The 499-nt window shown below is 40.3% G+C and overlaps 1 protein-coding gene across 1 annotated transcript in view; it reads right to left on the minus strand.

Annotated features, from left to right (window-relative positions):
• The window catches only part of Snx30 (sorting nexin family member 30), a 115,075-nt gene that overhangs the window by 22,763 nt on the left and 91,813 nt on the right, over positions 1 to 499 (minus strand). The gene's annotated exons all lie outside the window — the stretch shown is intronic.

The following is a 499-nucleotide window of genomic DNA, read 5'->3' on the forward strand; positions in this document are numbered from 1 at the left end:
TGTCTTTACTACACCCTGTCTTTACTACACCCTGTCTTTACTACACCCTGTCTTTACTACATCCTGTTTTTAAACGTAACACTCTTTCTAACACAACTTTTGTAAAATCTTTTGTAAAAATGCCTCATGCTGTCTTAGCACAAAATTAAATGCCCAAAGATTTATTCCATTCACACACTCAGACTCAACTAGAGCCACATAAGGAAGGTGGAGGGAAGAAGGTAGGGCGCTGAGAAGAAACAACAGAAGCACTGCTAGAAAACTCAGCTGAGGTGTCATTGTAAACAAACTTTAAACTCGGTGAGTCAGCAAAAGTGAGAAATAAGTTGGGATTTTAAACCTCTTGTATTCAAATACTGCAGCTTTAAAAAGATACACTGTGCAGCATCTGTGGTTCCATTACTCAGGAGGCAGAGGCAGCTAGATAGCTGTGAGTTTAAGGCCAGTTTAGTCTATATAGTAAGACCCTGTCCCCCAAACCAACCAACCAACCAACCAA

Source organism: Microtus ochrogaster, chromosome 10, assembly GCF_000317375.1.
Source record: "Microtus ochrogaster isolate Prairie Vole_2 chromosome 10, MicOch1.0, whole genome shotgun sequence".
Lineage (NCBI taxonomy): Eukaryota > Metazoa > Chordata > Mammalia > Rodentia > Cricetidae > Microtus > Microtus ochrogaster.